We start from the raw sequence: 20,996 nt of genomic DNA, 5'->3' as shown, positions 1-20,996 counted from the left end.
TCGGGCGCTGGCTTAGAGGGCTCCCGCTTTCTCAAGGGAAGGGGAGCGGCCAGGACCGCGCTCCACTCCCCCGCCGGGCCGGATGCCTCCCTGAGCCCAGGTCCGAGTCAGTCGGGGTAACTGAGGAAAGGGGGCCTCTGCTTGGGAGGAGAAGGTCGGTCCATCCTGGGCCGAAGAGCCAGGGAGCGGGCCGGGGGAGGGGGCCCGGGCGGCTGGCGAGGTGGACAGCACTCGCGGATCCGTGCGGCTGCTGGACAGAGCCGCCAATCAGCTGGGGCTCAGACCGCCTGGCCTCCGGGAGGTTGCACCCCGAGGCGCGGGTGGAAGGAGGCCGGCTGGCCGCGCGGCTGCGGCCGCCGCCGGGGTGGGCCGGGAGGCGGGGAAGATCGACGCTGCTTAGAGCCTCCCAGCCTTCCGCTCCACCTCCCCCGCCTCCGCCCCGGGGGGACCCCGAGCGGCCAGAGCCGGCGGCGGCGCTGTCCTCCTGCCAGTCCTCCGGGTGCCCAGGGAGTTGCGTGCCTCTGCGTGGGGGCCACCACCCTTTGCACACTCCTACAAACCTCAACCCACCCCCTTCCCAGACCCTTTGTTCCGGCCGCGGAGCCCAACCCTGTGGCAGTTTTCGCCCCAGGGCTTGGGCGTTCTGAACTCCTCCTTCCCGGATCTGCCCTTCTTAATTAAGAGTCTAGGGCTTGGGGTTGGGGGTTGGGGTAGCGTAGGGGAAAACCTATTTCCGAAACTCAACTCTCAACTGTTCTAGCGAACGAAAGAATCCCCACACTGCCCAGGTGGAAGGGATGGATNGGATATTGTGGAGATTTAGAAGGGAGGAAAAAAAAAAAAAAACCACAGGCACTAGGATCAGATGACGGTGATAGGCTGCTCCGCACACAAAGGGAGCGTAGGGCAGGGTTTACGGAGCAAGTCTGCAGCAGCGAATGGGGCACAGATTGTTCCGAGATCCAGTCGTTTTCTCAGTCAGATCTACGCGAAAGGAGGAGAGGGGAGGGGCTGGGAGGCGAGCGTGGCGGGAGGGGCTGGTCTTGGGGGGGGGGTGATTTCTGATCAGTCTGATGCAATTCCAAGCGTGCTGCAAAGGAACTCCAAGGAGTCCGCATCACCATCGCCACCCACCCTTCCCAGATGGTGCTGTTTTAAATACGGATCTGCAGGGCTGAACGCAGAACAGGGAGATTTATTGCAAAATCCCGGGAAGGGGGGGGGAACGGGGAATGGATGGGTAGAATTTAAAGGTGCAACGCTTGCTTTTCCCCAATCAAGCGGCAACCGGTCGGAATTTTTTTCCCCCTGTCTGCCTGTCTGGATTCTAATTCACCAAGGAAGAGGTGTAAATATTGTGACATTTTGAGGCGCCTTGATGGATGAGAAAAAAATCATCTGTCACTCTAAATTGCAGAGTTCCCTCTCCGCGAGATGTCTTGCTAGCGAATACTCACTGCTGCCTAATACAGTTGCTAGGGCTTCAGATGAATGCATCGTTAAGGGAATATTATCCTTTTAGTCGACTTGCCAATTTATCTGACAGTCGAACCGAGAAAATTGTAGATATCACGTCTCTGGGAGACAAGGTGGGAAAATGCTCAACAGTCTAATTCTTGTAACCTCGAGATCTTTAACCACTTAAACCTGCAAAGTGTCACGTCATCCTCTCTCACATACACATTTTCGACTTATGAGATAAAATGGTTTCGCCTAAAGTGCCGTGGAAATTTCACTTTAAGAATGGTGCACCTGGTATTCACTGTTTATGTGTATTTACATAGAGTTTCTCAGCAGGAAGGCAAGAAATTTCAATTGTTCTGTTTGAAATCAGATGGAAGATTAGAAGGTGATAAAGAGAGGTGAAGAAAGGAGGGGTATTTTTAACCTTAAAAATTAACAATATTCTAGCCTACTTTTGTGCCCCTGGTCTTGCATATTAATATTTCTGTGTGTGAGATTTCAGCTTGGTCTAGCTCCCCCAATGGAATATATCAGTATTGATTCAAATGAAAATATATTCATCCTGCCTGTAGCTTTTTCAGTGTCATTGATAGTAAGACCTACAACACAGCAATTTTTGCAGGATAGGAGAAAAATGTCTGAAAGGGTTTTGCAAACTGGGAAGCAGGCTCTCCATAAGTGGAAGCTATCACTATGACATTCTTTTTTGCATACAGCATTTTCATTTAATGGAAACAGGGTACTAGTTATTTTTAGATAATCATCTAATTTGGTTAAGGCAATAAGTGGGGGTTTTAAAAGCAAGTTTTTGCTGGCTTACAAAATATTATTTGTTAATTGCTTATCAGTGTAAATTAGAAAGGAGGCCTTTAAACGATCTAAAATCAACCTACACAAACTTCTTCATTTATTTGCCAGATCATTTTCTTATCAACACTTTAATCTAAATTTTTAATAAGAGAAGCTAGTGAATTAGTTTCTTTTCTTTTCCTGGCCTGGCCCCTAGGGGAAGCGTTAGTAGGAAGCAACATCCCCAAATCAGGCAATGAGAGAGGCAAGGCCTGGATGACCACAAAATAGATAATTAGCCAAAACAACCAGCAAATAGAAATGAAGAAAAATCAGCACTGAGATATAACTTAAAAAGGATTTTTATTTTTAATTCTATGATTTGGAGACCAGGCTCCAACTTGCTCAGATAACATTCACCCAATCAAATTGCCTACAATCTGTCAGAATGTTGTCTAACTGAACATATTTTTTTATTAAGCATACTTATACCAAAGGCCAGTAAAGCCATCCTTTCCTTTAATTAGGAGAAAGTAATCTAACCATTCAAATGATTCTAATGATATCATCTGGTTTAAAAATTCTGCTTAAAACTAAATTTTTTTCTGAAAAGCACTGACTTGCCAGAAAAATAACTATTTTTGTAGCTTTCTTTTCACTCTATGGATAATTTAATGAGTTGCCTATTTTAATTTTACAACTGCTACCTCAGAAGTATCTCAAATTATCTTTCTTTGGCTCGTATCTTTCTCTGCTGATCTGCTACTGCTGTGTGTGTGTGTGTGTCTGTGTGTGTGTGTGTGTGTGTGTGTGTGTGGTGTGTGCGCGCGTATGGGGGTGCGCACACACGCATGCGCGTGCTTAATCTGTGTGTTTTCTGGTGAGTTTAACAAGCAATGAATTTCTTAAATTTACATGTCATAAACCATGTAAAGAACAGAGTGTGGTACTTAATAAAAATAAATATTAACATTTAGTGAGAGCTTACTATTATTGAATCCTATGAAACAGGGCGGGGGGGGCAGTGCCTTTAAGAGGAGAAAGATTAAATTCTTAAACAATAAAAAGAAAATTTTCTCTCCCCTTTGATTTAAGAGGGATTACACTTTCAAAACTAGGAGATTTTTTTTTTTTTACTTTGGAAGTTAAAGCTACTGCTTAAACAGGTGTGTCTTGAGGAGGATACACATGTTCCATGAAGACTAATACTCCAAAACAGCGTGGTGCAGAGATCAGAATGTTGAATTCTTTACCCCTGTCTCTATTTTCATTTGGCAATTTTTGGAGTGTTCATTTTGAATTTTTAGAAGTTTAGGCAGACTTTTTTTAAACTTTTTTTCCCCTAGTATTCTAAAGGAGTCTATAGGAGAATTAGAAATAATTCTGCTTTAATGCAGACTTTATTTACATTTCCTAATAATAGTATTTTATATGCACCTTATTTGATCTCTTCAGCAACTGTGTAGGGTAGGAGTTATCAGTCACCTTTTTACAGATGAGGAAATTCAGATTCAGAGTTTCCCAAGATCATATTGACAGTAAGATGTGAAGACTGACTCAGTCTATTCCTTCAAATTTCAAGGATTGCGCTTGTTCCTCTCCAGATCATGCTGCCTCAAATTGCACTTAGGTATCTGAAGAGACTCCACGCATTATTTCCTCCTATTTTTATTTCTTTGATTAAAAAAATTATCTACAAATAGTTTCAAAAATTCTGCTGTGACCTTTTCCTAAGCCATTTCACTCTCTCACAATTGGAGGATCAAAGAAGGTAGGAATCTTCATATAGCTGACATACCATCTAAATCCCCCCTACTCAAAAAAAAAACAAACAAACAAAAAAAAAACAGATAATAGGAAGAGCCAAAGCCAAGAAACACTTTACTTTTACTTGGGAGTCATAGAATCTGAGGGCTTGGAAGGTTCTCAGAGGTCACTTAAGCCCAGCCAATATCTGATGCATGAATTTATGCTGGTTTGTTTTCTTCTAAGCTTCTAGAATTTCATCCCAGTTTTTGATTCCTGGGATCTGGCTTGTCTTGGTAGATATTCTGATATTTATGGGGATCATGAGCTTGACTGGCCGTTTCCTACTTAGCCCAAAAGGTGTGCTTTCTATAGAAACTCCAGAAATTTTGTGCTATAAGCAGCTGACAACCTATTATGTTTGTTGGAATCTGCAGATTCAGCAATAAGGAAGACTAAATGGTACCTTCTTGGTGGAGTTTATAGTTTAGACATATGACTAGTTCTTTAATTTGCTCTAATCCCTAGAAGGGGACAAAGTGCTGGATTCTTACTTTTTCCAAGAGAACACAGTGAACCAAATTAAAAGCCTGGGTTCAAGCTTCCCTCCCAACTAGTTGTCAGTGGTTAAAAATATCAATTAGTTCCTCTTGATCTCTACTTTCTGACACACAAAAAGGAAGATGTTCTCAGGATAAACTCCAAATTCCAATTTAGCTCCATGTTTGAGTTATACAGTGGATAACTCTTTCTTCATGGAAGGTAGGGCCTAAGTCACCCTAACTTTTGGTGCCTTTCAATTTTGAGTGCCACCAGGTTTTTATCTTGTTTGTTAAGAAGTACATTATAAGAAGGCAAGGCAACTTATTTAAACCCAGCATAGAAAGAATCTAGATATTGAACCTCTTGTTTTCTGAGAAATGACAACTTGGAGAATTTTAATTTGAACAATAATCTCAAACTCCTGCAGATCATTTTTTGAAGATACAGGATGATGGGAGAGATGCACTATCAAATTAAATACTTATTTTCTTTGTGCAAGAAGTCCTAATTTTTTAGGTCATTTTTTTAAAAATCAAAGATATTACATCCTGAAATTGTCTGGGGCTCATGAATAATGCATTCTATACACATGATAATAGATAATTAGATAGACCAAGTAGGAAAAACATGAAAGGGAGCTGGTAGCCCAAGGATTGCAGAAGGTGTGTGGGCATCCTGACATCCAGGAAATGCTATAGATCTGTCCTTAGCTAACTCAGCCTGGTGGAGATAATTAAGAAAAAATGTGGGTGTAGAAAGGCTGCAAGCCATTCCCTGGGATTGGCTAGCTTGCTGCAGTAGTTCAAAAACAATTGGCACAGCCACCCACACTGGACATGATTGCCCTTTGATGAGGCAGCTATTGACTTTTATAAAGATGCCATATTTAAAATAACTTCTGATGTACTAGGGATGACAGATATCATTCTTGAATTCTATTTTAGACAAATGGCAAAATATATCCCAAAGTATTAATTTAAAAAATAAAAAAAGAAGCTTTAAAATCTAGTCTCTAAAACCCAATGGTTTAGCAACATGTGACCTCTGAATTTAACAGTTCATTCTGAAGCATGGAAGAACACATGACCTATATGAGACATTTTGACCAGTTGTGAGCATTTTTTGGAACACCACAGGAGTTTGAAAGTACTTTGCTGATGCTTTTAGCCTCTGAGTAAACGTTAAATGCACCTATTAAAAAAAAAACAAGTTCAACAGAAAGAACCTCCCCACACTGGGAAAGAGAAATCCATTCAATTGCCCTAAACAGCAGAGGAAACTGTTCTGAGATCTTTATGCTCAGACTGCATGATATAATGTTATGGAATCTAGATTCCTTTAGAATATACCAGGTCTCATATTTACCATCACTAAAAGTAGTTGGAATTGATTTATCGTCTACCTAGCTTCAAGGAAAATATCAACCCTACCTATTCCCTAGGTGACTGGGAAGAAATACCCAAATTGGGTGATTATAGAAAGACTTCATAAAGATCTAAAGCCATTAGACAGAGTATTGCAGGATGAGTGAATCGAAAGGAGAAACATTAACATGAAGAAAATTAAGCAAGAAAATAAAAGAGGAAGCCTAATGGGACTAGTATCAAATGGATCCAGGGGAATCCCCTCTGTAAACTTTCCTTAAGGCCATTTGTCCATTGAGACTGATCTCTACCATCCACACTCATTATTCTGGTTACGTTGGTAGGAAACCATTTTTTCTGCTTTTACCTTCCTTCTCCAGTGAGGGCTTTTTTCTCCCCAGCAACTTGCATAATCAGTGTTTGAAAATTGCCATGTTATTGTTTCTCCTTACAACGTGTTGGATTAACGTGAGCTTTGTAACTACTTTTGTGCCTTGGACCCCACTCTTGGCAGTCTGGCCAAGCCTATGTAAATAAAATGTTTCTAAATAAATAAAATTTAAAAAAATAAGATTAAAAAGGAAGCTAATTACATTTAATACAGTTATAAAATATATAAAACAGTATATGGTGTGATATAGTAACATGTGCTTTTTTAATGCACTAAATAAGATCTAACAGGATGTAGATGCTAAAATTTTGAAGTAGTGATGAACATCAACATATTTTGAGATGTCTGTAACAACTGACAAGTGAAATGAAGGTGTCTGTGATTTCTGTTGGTGACGAAGTCTGCAAATACTACTATGTAGCATTTCACAAACATGTTTCACAGCACCATACTTGTTGGGGGCGGGGCGGGTGCTTATTAGCATAGCATAGATTTAGAAATGCTAATCTAGTCTCTTGCTGTCTTTCAGTATTAGCCATTAAGTTTACCTCCCTGGCAAAAGGAGACTGGCCTTTGGGGAAAACTTAAAATGTACTTTTGCCATTAGACAAGTTGCCAAGTGGAGAACCAATTGATGAGATGGTTAGGGTCTAGTGACACATTTCTATTGACTGAGTTTGCTATTACTCTAAAGTTTATCCTTAGTACTACTCTAGAAATCCATCACTATCTTGAAAAGAGATAAAGTTCAGACTCTGGTCACTAACTCAATGAGCATTGCTTTGGACACCTGGTGTGACTTTACAAACCTCAACAAACTATAGAAACTTCATTTTTTGTCACTACCACACTATGGGAAGCTACATGCAAATTATGATGGGATGAGATAACATTTAGTTTCCATTTATTCAGTGCTAAGTTCTTTGCTTTGCATGTGATTATACTACTTAACCCTGAAAGCAACTCTCTGAGTTGGGTTATATTCTAATGGTACAAATAAGGACAATGGAGCTCAGAGAGTTTAAGTGATTCACCCAAAATTATGCAGCAAATCTTAGGTGGAAAAGCTAAAATTCAAACCTAAAGTTTTCTGGTTCCAAAATCCATTATAAAATCATGTCTTGCTATCCAATAGCTACCACTCAGATTTGATTTAGGTCTCCCATTTTCAGGTTTGTACATACATTTTGTTAAGAGATCTTCACCACATCCTCTGAAGTGGCTGAGAATCTCAAAATTAGTGGCCACAAGTACTGTTCTAGATTGTATCAAATCTTTGCTAACTAATGAAAGACATTCAAACCACTCACTGGCACCTATCCTTTTTGACACCCCGTTTTCACAATCACAAAATGGTGACAGTGATCATACTTACAGTTTTGTGGGGATCAAATAAATTAATACAATCAAATGTATTGAGTTCACTGTGGTGAGTACTCTACATTTTCATAGTTAATTGAATCCTCACAACAATCCTTGTAGGCAAAGGTTATTATTATTATTCCTATTTTAAAGATAAGGAAACTGAGGCATTAATTCATTAATTAACTGTCCTAAATTAGCAGAGCCTATAAGTGGCAAAGCTTGACTCAAAGCCAGGTCAGTCTCATCCCAAAGCCCTTTCTTTTACTCAGTAAACTAATCTGTAAGTCCCTTAGCTGTTATTATTACAATTGTTGTCATGTTTAAAACACTAGCAAGAAAGAGAATTTCCAGAAATAAGTATATAGTCACAGAAGAGAAAGAAGAGTATCTGGAACTCTTCACCTGCCTGTTCTTCCTTCCACTTACTTTAGTTTATTAACCCAGTGGATGATGTCTAACTCCTTTCTTAACTTGTTCAGGGCAGCTCTAACTTAGCTGACTTGCAAGAGTTATTGAGTAAGAAATGTTATAAATTGTTTAGATTAGGACTTAGCATGTTTAGAAGCCATTTCATAAATTTGCCTTTTCGAACTATTAGTGGCTATAGTACTGCAGATGCTGTGATGAGGCATGCCCTTTCCAAAAACACAGTGGATGACAAATCTCCAAGGCTAACATGTTGTTTACAGATATGGAGAAGAAAAGGATGGACAGGCACAATCCTGAATGTAATTACAAGGCTTACAGCCCCTGTTAGGGACTAAAATGTTTATTGGCTTTCCTTGTGCAATTCAATATTCTTCCTCCAAAGGCTCCACTCCAAACTTGGAATTTCTCTGGAAATAGCATCTCATTTGGGAGAATGCCAAAAATTGGTGTCTGGGTCCTTTGTGTCTTTGTACCAACTCAGAACTCAGAACACCAGCTCTAGAAATAAGCTGGAGGATAGTCCAGGTAAAGCAGTTATGCATGTACTTGGGCATCATCCTGATAAAATTCATTCATCGTCCTCTTGAAAAGCAACTCCTAGAAAGATGTGCCATTTTAAAAATGTGTATTTATTTATTTTGAGAGAGAAAGAGAGGGGTAAGGGGAGGGACAGAGAGAAGGAGAGAGAGAATCCCAAGCAGGCTCCACACTGCCAAAGCAGAACCTGACATGGGGCTCAGGCTCATGAACTATGAGATCATGACCTGAGCTGAAACCAAGAGTCAGGAGTTGAACCGACTGAGCCACCCAGTTGTCCCAGAAGATGTGGCTTTAAATGAGAGATTGGATGCATACTGGCAAGTTTTACCATGAGTCAGTGATCTCTGCAGAGCTACCAAAGTTATGTAAAGAATCAAAGATGGGGAGACCTCATCCTGCCTCTACTCTGATTTATGCAAGAAAGCATGGCCTGAACTCATAATGTATTTGTTATGTCCCTGAGCTCAGAGACCATTCCAGCAGGAAAGGATGGTATTAAAGGACATTTTAATATGTGAAAAGTCTACCTAAAGCCTTATCAGAGGTAACTATGCTATAAAAGATAGAAGAGTATGAATCCCTACCTTGGTTCGAGGCTTTAACTTGAGGGGAAATAATTAGATGAGTTTCAAGTTTAGTTTACCAACTGATATACAGTTCCTGAAAGAAGTCTGAATATAGAAGGGAAAAAAGTACCTTAAAGATCTAGTTCAGTAGTTACCTCTGGTGAATTGAAATTGCCCTTTTATGCTCTTTCTGAGCTAAGGTCTGAATGTGCTGCCAGACTTGACAGATTTGGCTTATAGCTCATTGCCCTTGTTTTATTGATCAGGCAAGTGAGGTGTACACTAGTAAAGATCTCTTACTCAAACATTTCTATGAAACTTAGAGTATCCATATGGGCTAATGAAGTGACTTGCCCAGGTTACATGGCCAGAAAGTGATGAAGCTTAAATTAGGACCCAACCTCTTTTGACTGTTATATGGGCTTCAAAATTATATCATGTGACAATATTTCTTCTATTTTCCAATAATAAAAACATAAGAAAACAATGGTAGCCTGTGTAAGATTTTAATTACCTTGGTTTTCAAAATAAAGTATTTTGTATATAACTTAGATTAATTACTAAAATATAAGCATAATTAACAAGATTGATAGCATGCCAATAAGTCATTATTAATTTTATGTTGATAGGACAAAACTAATTATATTTGAAACTTTTTCAACACTCCATAGTTACTTTATGATTATTGAGACACTAGCTAAGACAAGATGAATGGAAAGTTCAAGTTTTCATTGATTTTTATATTATTCCCTGCATTTTCAGTTACTTCATTTGGATCTAGATTCTTATTTGAGAGAGAGAGAGAAAGAGAGAGAGAGAGAGAGCGTGAGCAAGGAAGGGTCAGAGAGAGAGGGAGATACAGAATCTGAAACAGGCTCCAGGCTCTGAGCTAGCTGTCAGCACAGAGCCCAACTCAGGGCTCTAACCCAGGAACCTTGAGATCATGACCTGAGCCGAAGTCAGACGCTTAACCGACTGAGCCACGCAGGCACCACAACAACAGCTTTATTTGATTTTCAGTGACAGAATTTTTGTAGCTTTCTCCCCATTCCCCCTAGGAAAACAAAACAGAACAAAACAAAACAAAAACACTGATTATCTCACTTAAGTAATCAAAACTAAGAGGGGAATTCTAATATTTATTAATTGTATTTATTAAAATCCTTAATCTTAAAAATGTTAGGAAATGTTTACTAATTTAAACCTTATATTTTTAACCCACATTGTTTTCCAAAGAAACAATCTTTTTTTTTTTTTTTTTTTGGTAAGCTCTATATCCAACATGGGGCTGAACTCATGACCCTGAGATCAAGATTTGCACGCTCCACTGACTAAGCAGCCAGACACCCCCTAAATACTCTTTAAGGTGTTTTTGTTTGTTCTTCATGTGACATCCATATATATAATTCCACTTTTGGGATTAACTTCTATTATGAACTACTGTTCTGAAGTTGTGCTCTTATAAAAACTTAATTAATTGAAGTGTAAATTAGATATTTATAAATTCTTCCTAAAATGAAAAATGCAATTACATAAATAAGAACAATATGAATGATCAAAAACACAATAGCAAAAAGTAATATTAAAAATGTTAATTAGTCAAGCAAATAGTCAAGAATATGTCAAACTTCTATATATTTTTTGAGACAATTTGGCATCATGTAGGTTAGCATGATTCTTTTTTATGGAATTCAATTTATTTTTACTCACTTTAATTAGTTTTTGTGTGCAGATAAAATGGAAGGCAATGGAAATTTGGCTTGCAAAGTAGTTCCAAGATGATCTACATCCACAATCTGGTTGTAATGCCATAAGAATATGTTTATTATGTGAGAATGGTAATTCAAATTAGCATTCAGTATAGACATAAAGCAATGAGCAATGCAAGCTAACTTCAGTTATTTATCCTGGGAACTTTTTCTTTTTTTAAATTAAAAAGGTCAGAATATATAATAGTATTGGCTCATTCTTCTCAAGTACTCCAGGAAAACATGTCTATGAAATAAAAGATCCTCAGTGCTACACATCTTACTGTATTGGGAGAGGTGTGGAATTTGGTATTAAAGTTCTAGGTCTTCATTTTTCTAATTTAGCAGAGAGGCTACCTTGAGGAAAAGTATGGTCTGAATTTGCATCCCAGAAATATATTTAATTTGTATCATGGAATCAATGTCTGACTTCCAAAATTGGATACCTAGCCATATAGTCCCTTACCTCACATTCACTACCCATCTTTTCCAGTTCATAACTACTGTCGAGGCAAAAAAAAAAAAAGGGGGGGCTCTTTGAGTGTTACGTATAGAAATGACTGACAAAAAGAAAATCAATTAAGGGGTCTTGGAATTTAAACGTGTGGCTCTACTTTCCCCCATTCTATTCCATCTCTCTGCCTTCAACATTTGTGAAACATTATATTTGTCCTGTCCATCTGCATCACCACCACCCTTTCTTTGATCCAACTAGACTTGGTGCCCTACATTGATAGACTAAGGCTTAAGAAGTGCCTACTTACAGCAAACACTCTTAGTAGTCTTCATTTGGTCACAGAGTCCCTTAACAACTTCTCAAAATTATATTATGAAAGGGGAAAGAAATGTTCTCCTCTCCTCTTCAGTTTCTTTTTAGAATGTTGATTTCATTCCATGTCTAGCCTAATTTCTTCTTGGGACTACTGGATTGATTTTGTAGTCACCATTGAATGCCCTAAGCATGACCTAAAGAGACAACCATGAGTAGTGGGAATGGTATTTCTGCTGATCCCATGCTCTCCATCTGAGCTATAAAGAATGAGAAGGCCCAAAATATATTTGGTCACACTGGATTGTGAGATCATAACAGAGATAGAAATGACAAGTGAAATGATCAGTTAAACTTGATTCTAGGTGTCATGTAGGTTAACATGATTCTTTTTTATGGACTGCAATTTAGTTTTGCTCTATTCTAATTAGGCTTTATATGCAGACAAAATGAAAAGATATGGTTCAAATTAGGAGAAAGTTGAAGTTTTAAATGTAGTGTAGTGTTTCATAGTTCTTACCCTGTGAGAGAACTTACATCAAAATAAACACTTGAGAGTATACAAACACTATCCCACTTTAACAGATAAAGGTCCACAACTTGGGATATTAAGTGGAATACAGAAAAATCACTTGTTCTTAAACAATTTTCTTGAGAAGAAAATAAGTAAAAACTAAACGTCCTATTCAAGATCTGTTTCTTTTGCAAAGTGCTTCATCTAAAAACTAAGGATAAAAGATATACCTCTGACATGAAGGCTCATCTTTTTATGAAACAAACCACTTCTGTCTCTAAGTTGCAAGGGAAGGATTTGTCAATCTAATTGAATCTCCCCTTTAGTTTTTCCCAACAGCTGTGTTCAGATAATTCATGACTCCCATGTTTCCTGAGCCCTGGATAATTTCACACACATGTCTAGTTTGGGGCTCCACATTTTCAGAAGAATATGGAGATCTTGGAGGAGGTCCAGGGTAGACCAAGGGAAATGATTAATGGATTGGAAGTTGGAGTTTATGAAGAAAGGTTGTGAGATCTGATTTCTTGCTATGAGAAAAGTCCGAGTGGTGACTTAATAACACAAGGAGGTTAGTAAGCAGCTGTTCTCCGTCTTCACTAAGGTTGGATGAAATGAAATAAGATACCAAAAAGTTCCCATTTATAACAAAATGTGTTATAAATGGGAACTTCCAAGCACTAGAATTTCTGGATCCTTAGAAAGGTCCTCAGAAGAAGGATGTGGAATCTCCTTTACTGGTCTGTAATGGTAGGCCAATGAGCAGTGAGGAAGACAAGATAGTCTCTTACGATCCCTTCCTTATTAATCTTTTGATAAATCTGCCTAATCATATTAGGAAAATTATTTGCCTGAACTATGCTTCATTTCCTTTCTACCACTACTTATATCCATGACCCCTTACCCTTTGTTTACCTTCTGTAAAATGCTGCCGACCAAGAGTAGATAGGGCCCTGATCAGTCATGGAGGGTCCTCCCCAGCTGCTAGGTGCTCTTCCAGCTTTGGGAACAAGTTTCTTGTTCATCACTACTATCTCCTGGCCACTGGTGGCATGCTGAATGTCATCTTTCCATACACCAAACCCATGACAAGGAAAAACAAAACCAAACAATTTCCTATCCTTAACTAATTCACAGATGACCCAGTGGCTTAAAAGACAAATCTCATGTTCTAGAATTTGAGCACCTAAAAAGCTGAAATATGTTTTATCCATCTGCCTTTAACATAGGCAATAGAGTTGGGGCACCTGGCAGGCTCAGTTGGTGGAGCGTATGACTCTTGAACTCATGGTTGTGAGTTCAAGCCCCATGTAGGATGTAGAGATTACTGAAATAGTAAAATCTTAAAACAAAACAAAACTTAGTCCATAGAGCAATGTCTGGTAGTAGGTATTCAGCAAGCTTTCATCAACTGAATGAACGTAACCATGATGTGAAGATAATAAACTGAAGATGAATTGAAGTTAAGAAAAGTCAAGAGTTTCTTATGTTTCCAAATGATTCTGTATGCTAGACAAATCAAAAGCCTAACCCTTGGCTGCCACATGTGTAGCCCTGAGTGTTTTATTCCTACCATGCCTGTGCTATCCTGGAGGACTTTGACAAGAGAGCCACCTGTACATCTTGCTCTGGTCCTTTGTCAGAGACCATTCAAGATAGGTATTGTGTAGATTCAGAATCACGCAAAAATAGGCCAAATTCTTCGTGTGATTTTTTTAAAATACGACTTTAGGAAGTTCAGTGATTTTTTTTTTTAAATTATCTTTTTGTATATGTTTCCGACTTTCTTTATGAAGAATATGAAATGGAGCAGTAGAAAATCTCTCACCCCCATCAACACACAGCCTAAAGAATTAGGTCTCCAAAATAAGGTAATCTGTTCCTTACCATTTGATTCAATGTCCTGAAACCCTTTGGTTTAAATTGCTAATTCCTCTCATGGCACTTCTCCCAATAACAAAAACAAAATACCACAGGCAGCTATCACTGTCAGTTCTAACTGTTCTAAGTCTACAATCACATCCCTTTTGACTGTGCTTACAGAAACGTTACAATGAGTGACCCAATTTATTCTTCACTATTCATTTTCAAATGTTTTCCGAGAAAATCTGGTAACTCAGAAGGTTACAAGTTGATGACTCTCATATGTTTAAGGGGTTAGTCTCAGTTTTTTCCTAATGGTTTTGGTGTTGTTTTTCTTGATCCAACTAAATATTATTCCCAGATGGGATCGTTTTTTGACCTTCTTGTTCTATTCTCCTAATTTTGGCCCTTCTAACATTTTCATACTGTGGTTCCTTTCATTTGTTTGTTTGCCACTAATGGCCATGCCTGGTTACATAATTCTTTTAACAGGTGTCGACCAATTTGGACACATCTGATTATGGCATAGAGCTATTCCTCTGGTTCATAAAAAGCTTACAGAGAAGTATACCTCATATTAAGGTATCATCTAATGAACAGGGATATTATTTCTCCTGTAAGATTTTTCTCAGGACAGGCCTTACTTAATAATTTGTAGGATTATTAGTGACATAGTTCAATGCTGGATTGGGCCTTTGAATTCATACAGCATTACTTTGAAAATACCTTTGCCACTCTGCTAAGCAGGAGAGTTTTCTGTTTACTTATTATTTTCCCTATGCTAATTACAAGATTTTCAGCAGTTTTTGAGGTCAGTTCATTTGATTCTAGACAACTATTTTTTTTTTTTTTTGCAAGGAGGATTGAAGGCAGGAGTAACTAGGAACCTTAAATAAACATAATTAAACATACAATGCTTGTAATGATAGTAGAATTTACCTCAGCCAATTAAAATTATTAATAGAAAAAAATATGTCAATGTCAAATCTGAGCCTACTGCCTCTGTTCCCACTTGAGTAATGAGGATTAGTTTATGTTTCCTGACAAGAGTAGATAGGAATTCACATTTCTTCTCCTTCTTGACCTTTGTCCTTCTAGAACATTGGGTTAGAATAGATTTAGCCCATAACCAAAAATAAATAAAGATTTTGACTAATTCACATTTAATTTTTAAACCCCGCAAAAATGAAATAGGAAATGTTTTCTTTTCAAACAGTAAAGATTTTTCTCCTTTCGGTGATTGAGAAAACGTTCAGATCATAAACTTGGAAACTTTGTTTCTAACATATCAATCCTGTGAGAGACTAATCTTTAGGGAGAATCAGACATGTGTGCTCTATATTCTCAGCATCATCCCTGATCATAATAGGAAAATAATTTTGTAAACAGTTTTGTCTTAGACTTCTAACACTGTTGCCATATGCTACCTGAACTAAACAAAGATAAAATTTATTCAAAATTCCATGCAAGGCACCAGTACAACTTTAGTTTATCTTAGTTTCATTGTTTCTGAAGGTAAGGTGTACTTTTAAGGCAAATAAGCCAGTATCATAAGTCTGATCTTTTACTGTTTTGGTAAAACTATAATCACAGGTCAGAAAGTTTCAAAATGCTCAGAAATGTCCAGAGGTCTGATTCATCAAAGGGTTTATCTGAATTGGCATTTGATCTTCTTTTATTTTGAAATAGTCCTGCCATTTCTGACTCCTCTGTCTTTTTCTCAGTAAAACTGCACCACACACTGGAAGGCAGAGATACAAACATTTATTTATTCAAGGGAGAGTAGGAAGAAGACTGGCCACAGACATAATCAGTCTGATAAAGGAGAACACTTTTTCCTTCAGCAAAATGCTGATATGGCAATGTGAATTTAGCAGGTAGATTTGCCATAATCTCTGGGCAGCACTGAGAATAAAATTCTTGACTCTTCACTTGGTAGGTATTTTTCCCAGAGGAAGTAATTTACAATTGAGCTTAAAAACGTAAGGAAATAGCTCGTTTTTGAGCAAATTTAAAGTTGAAAAGTAATCATGGGTTTGAAGTTTGCATAACGTTATTTTAAAAAAGAGAAGTTTAGGGCAGGGCTCTTCCAGTACTTTATAAAATAGTAACAAGATTTCGTGTGTGGGGTGTGTGTGTGTGTGTGTGTGTGTGTTTAAATTTATAAATCTAGCCTCTTAATGGTTTTGCAGTATTAAAAGAAATTTTATCTGCATTCGGGCTACACCCCTGGGTATCAATACAGAGGTACTTTGAGGTGGCCAAGCCCAGCTTCATGCCCTCCATCCTTTATTGCCGCAGGTCTAGCCTGCATGTTTCAAATGCATTAAATATTACACAATAAACTTCATCCTCTGTGCTCTAGGGTAGTTTGTATCGGTCATGTGTTCTGTCAAGTTGATAGAGGTGTAAGCTAAATGTGTGACACTCTAAGAATATGCATATTTTTGAACAATTTGACTATTCAGCCAACAATTTGCAAAATCCTTCCGGATAACACTTCCAAAGAACAGATAGCTTTGTTTACATGGAGGTGGGGAGAGGCAGGGATATTTCTTGTTAGAGTTCCTGAGTTCATTCAAGTTTTGTCTCTGGCATTTAGCTGCGTGAACTTGGGCAAATTATTTCGTGGCACTGAGTCTCAGGTTCTTTATAAAATAATAATAATTTCTTTCACTAGTTTTTACAAGCTCTTAAACAGCTAATATACATGTACATTTTGTTAACTGTAAACCCTTAGATACACTGAACCGAGTATATAATAGTATTATATACACAGTTCAACCAGCACATTCTTGATAACCACAAGAGGGTCCAGGAAAGAAAACTGTTTATAAATCTTACCCTTTCCCCAAATTAATGTTGGAGTGTTTAAGGAAATTCTTACAGCAATGAGTCTTAGCAATTATTAGGTCAAACCCCTATGAGATTACAGAAAACTGTACATACACATAAAACTGCCCACCAAATTTGGGGTGGTGTGGATGGGAGATTCCTCTGACACCCTTTTATGCATCTCTTAAGAAAGTGTTTCTCAGGTTGTGACCTCAGACTTTCTGCATCCGAATTGCCTGAGGCGCTTGTTAAAGCGCTAATCCCTGGACCCTGCCCCAGCCCTACTAAATCACAAATTCTGGAGGAGAAATCTGCTTTTTAGTAGGCACCCAGATGATACTGGTACGCTTGCGGGAGGTCCAAGGACTACAAATTAAGTACTGCTGTCTTGTTCCTTATTCTGTATGTTAAGGTCTTTCCCAGTAGCGTACGAATCGTTTGAACTAATGGGAACTAAAATCAGCTTATTTAAAGCAGGAACCTAGGTAGACGGGTAATAGCGTTCGTCCAATGGCAAACTGAAAATACTCCTCAGGACCCTAGCCACTTCAGTTGTCTCCAAGGTTCTGGCTACCAGCACCCTAAAGTCTGTTTGCTCTTCGCTGGGTGGGGGAGGGGCGCGAGGGGAGGATTAATTGAGCCAATTGCCACCCCCACCCCCACACACGTAGGTAAAAAACAGATGGCTTTTTATTTATCTTTGCTGCCCAGGTTCATTATTAAAAGGATTGGTTTATGTGTGTAAGTTTGTTAGGGAGGGAAGTGAAAACATCTGCAAAACCATGCAATGCCCTGGAACGGAACTCTTCTAATAAAAGATGTATCATTTTAAATGCGCTGAATTTTGATTCTGGTAATTCGTGCACTAGAGTGTCTATTTCGAGGCAGCGGAGGTATCATATGACACCGCACGTCAAGGCACCGTGGAGCCCTCTCGTGGACTCCCACCCACTTTCCCATTCACCGCGGAGAGGGCTGCTCGCGCTGCCGCTCCCCCTGGCGAGCTAGCATGAAATCTCCCTGCCCCTGCCGAGATCAAATGGAGCTCCTCGCTCAGGGGGTGCGAGTATTACCTCCGCCATGCAATTTCCACTATCAATAATTTAACTTCTTTGCTGCAGAACAGAAGGAGTACATACCAGGCACCAAAGACTCGCACCCCCCCCCTTCTTTTTAACCAAAGGGAACGTGAAAAAAATAATAGAGTCTGGGAGTTTTGGGGCCGAAGTCTTCCCCAGAGCAGCTGCCTTGATGTTTACTTTGACAAGTAGTGACTGAAAAGGTGGGTTTCTTTTCTTTCTTTCTCTTTCCGTTTTCCTCCGGTCTGCTAGAAAGCGTGTGGCTTTAGTGAGGTCTGTCATTGCCTCGGCTTCCTGGCTGGAGCAAGTAACTTGGTGTAACGTTATCTGGGGGCGTTCATTAATAAAAAATGCCGTTATTATCTTGATTGAATTCCTATTAGGCAAACTCTGGAGAGGTCAGTGCACGAACTCTGTTTAAGCCGGAGTGTTTAAGACAGCGGAGTAAACCAATAGCCCCCATGCTCCGTGCAATTTCATTGTGTGCTCGCGTTTGCAGCTCCGTCGTGCGGGAAGGTGCGGGAAGGTGTGTCTTGTGGCCGGGAAAACGCACGCCCTCTCCCGCAGAACTTGAGTGCTGGGATGGGGCCGAGGGAGTTGCCAGGAAGGGGAGCAAGACCCCAGGGACGCCCGATTTCTTCTGGCTCCTTCCCGCCAGCCGGGGTTTCCGCAGAGGGCGCGGACGTGGGGTTCCCCCGGGCGGGGGTAGGTCGCCCCTCGAAGCGGCGGACGCGGCGCGTGAGTCCTGCCCCGGCGCCCAGGACGGGCGCGAGGTTTGCGGGGCCGTGTCGCGGGGCCCCAGGGACTGGGAGCGAGGGGCGCGCAGGCCCGGGGAGTCCCGGAGTCCCGGGGGCTGAGCGGAGCTAGGAANCGGGCCCCCCTCTTCCTCCTCGGGGAGCTTTGATGAGACGCCTGAACCGCAGTTGCCACCGCTGCTGTGGGGCCGGCGGCCAGCGGCTCCGCGACGGGGATCGGGGCTGGGCGCAGGGGCCGGGAGCGAGCTAACGATGTGACTCCTCCGCCGGGGACCCGTGAGCTTTGTGTGGACCCCGAGGTAGGCGAGCGGCAGGCGTGGGGCTTGGCGCGGGAGCCGCCCGTCCGCGGGGGAAAGTTGGCTGGAGGGGGGGCCCTGAAGTTGTGGGAAGCGGTCGGAACGCCTTTCCTCCCCTCCAGGAGGAAGGGGGACTTGGAGTTGCTCTGGCGGAGCCTTCTCCTCGCATCCCGCGATCCAGAGGGCAGCCAGGACCTCCGAGGGAGAGGGACCCTGGGCAGCCCTGAAGTGGGGGAGAAAAAGCCTAGAGGAGACGCGGAGCGGGTGGTGGGAACGGAGACGGCGCCCTGGCGAGCCCCCGAAACCCTGCCCTTGCAGAGGCGGGGTCGTGAGAGAGATTTAGGGCGCCAGCTGTCGGGGGCCCTGACTGCGGTGACTGTATCCGAGCTAGGATAGGAATCTTTCCTCTGGGCTGGGCGATCCCCGCGCAGATTGGGGGTGGAGGGGAGGGGGTCTTGATCCTTCAGCCCACACCACCGCACCCTCGGGGCTCCGGCTGGGCGCACTCGATCACCTGCGGACTTACACAGGTCCATTGCCAATATATCTTGGAAAACTTGACACACTCCTGCAGCTCGGACCTGCAAGGAGCTAGCTGCGCCCACATCTCTCCCCATCCCGCGCCCCTCCCTTGGGGCACCTTCTAGGGAAGTACAGAAGTTTTAACTTTCGGGGGCAGGGTGGGGTGTCCTGACTCGCGTGGGTCCCTGGGGATGCAAAGCCTGGGAAAAAGAATGGGTGAGCTGTGCGTGGAAAGAAAGAGTTGAGGATTGGGGGTATATGCCCGACGGGGTGATTAGGGAAACCGCAGAGTAGGGGCTCCCCCACGGGAGAAAAGCCTCGGGCTGCTGGAGTAAACTGGAGTCGTGGTCGGAGGATGCTGTGTTTGAATGTTGGGGGTGGAGCGGGGTGGAGGGCCAGGGATTGGGGGGCGAGGAGGAGTGGGGCAGGGAGATTGGTGCTAGGGAAGGTAGAGGGTGCCCTCTGCCGGCCAACCTACCCAGAGCAGCTGCTGGGGCCGGGAGGCTGGGGGTGGGGAAGTGGTAAGGGATGGCTTTTCGGGATCCCTCGGGAGCTGGTAGGAGGGACTTGTTGAATGATGCTCAGACTCCCGACTCGGATGTATTTTGACTGGTTGCCCCTCTTTGGCTCCAATGCAAGTTTTCCTCGTGCTGGCGGAGTTATGATGGGCTATGGTTGGTGGTGTGTTAGCTCTTCCTCGATCTTATTTTAGGGTGCTTCAGGTATCTTATACTTACTCTTCAATGTCAGCAGTAGCCAATGAATATTTTTTTTTTACAAGAATGCAGGAATGTTCTTGGCCAGAAGCAAAGAAAATAATTTTTCCGAGTGTTTATTAATTCCCCTAGTACAGTTATCTTTTAAACCAAACCAGTATCTAATTGGGAACTTTTTAAAAACTGTATATAAAACGTGTTATTCTGTTAAATAAGACTTTCAAACGGGTTTGACTTCTTGGAATATATCTCTTCTCTATTTTTATCCCAAAACCTATTTGTATATATGTTTATTATAAGATCAAAAGCTATTTTAGTCTTAAAATTGTATACATTTTTTACATTTTTATTTATTGAAGTGTAATTACAGACTTAATTCTTCTAAACACAGGAACCCTCAGCGTTTACCTCCTGCAGCACTGTCATTTTTAAGTTGAAGTTTCTGACCATGTAGTGCTCCATGTTGTTACATGTAATAGATCATCACACATTGCACTTAGAGATTGCAAAATTTTGGCCCTGGGACCAGCCTCCCTTTAAAACAGTCACTAACTCCTATTTTCTGATTTTGCAAACACCTTGCTTAACATTTTTCTTTTGTAAGTTTACCTCTGGACTAGCAGCAGAGGTAAGAGAAAGGAGGAGACACTTGTTGAAATGTAACCATGACTTTCACTGGAATTTAAAACACGTTGGTCACCA

General features: G+C 41.0%; 1 protein-coding gene across 2 annotated transcripts in view; it reads left to right on the top strand.

Moving 5' to 3' along the window:
- BDNF (brain derived neurotrophic factor) overlaps positions 1-20,996 on the top strand; it is a 59,945-nt gene that overhangs the window by 807 nt on the left and 38,142 nt on the right. Inside the window, exon 1 of one of the 2 annotated variants that reach the window (XM_077761420.1) lies at positions 19,001-19,059. The exons of the other annotated variant lie outside the window; for it this stretch is intronic. The gene's annotated coding sequence lies outside the window, so the exon portion shown is untranslated. Of the gene's footprint in view, positions 1-19,000; positions 19,060-20,996 lie in introns of those variants that run through there. 2 annotated transcript variants of the gene reach the window in all.

The sequence above is a fragment of the Crocuta crocuta genome, unplaced genomic scaffold, assembly GCF_008692635.1.
Source record: "Crocuta crocuta isolate KB4526 unplaced genomic scaffold, BGI_CrCroc_1.0 scaffold884, whole genome shotgun sequence".
In the NCBI taxonomy this organism is placed as follows: domain Eukaryota; kingdom Metazoa; phylum Chordata; class Mammalia; order Carnivora; family Hyaenidae; genus Crocuta; species Crocuta crocuta.
This window is presented reverse-complemented; position numbering and strand designations above follow the sequence as displayed.